Source organism: Notothenia coriiceps, unplaced genomic scaffold (genome assembly GCF_000735185.1).
Source record: "Notothenia coriiceps isolate Sejong01 unplaced genomic scaffold, NC01 NC01_scaffold00002397, whole genome shotgun sequence".
NCBI lineage: Eukaryota > Metazoa > Chordata > Actinopteri > Perciformes > Nototheniidae > Notothenia > Notothenia coriiceps.
In genome coordinates this window covers 197,801-198,035 of record NW_011335098.1, presented here as the reverse complement: position 1 = coordinate 198,035, position 235 = coordinate 197,801, and the positions used below count along the sequence as shown (strand labels likewise).

Below are 235 nucleotides of genomic sequence, written 5' to 3'. Positions count from 1 at the left end.
GGCCATCCAGTTACTTTAGCCGGGCAGGCTCAGATGGTTGGTTGAGCTTTTTACAGCGCTGGAGACTGAGAAGTCACATGACTTAAAGTGGACCTATCATGCTATATTTGAATAATATAGTGTAGGACCATACCTATATAAGGCATATTTATACTTTTTATTTTTCAAAATACCAAACAGATCATGCATTTTAGCCATTCCTCATTTCGCTCAATTTAACACTGTCCTTTTCATG

The 235-nt window shown here is 37.9% G+C and overlaps 1 protein-coding gene across 1 annotated transcript in view; it reads left to right on the top strand.

The window, feature by feature from the left end:
- The window catches only part of LOC104967405 (disks large homolog 5-like), a 25,743-nt gene that overhangs the window by 24,189 nt on the left and 1,319 nt on the right, over window positions 1-235 (top strand).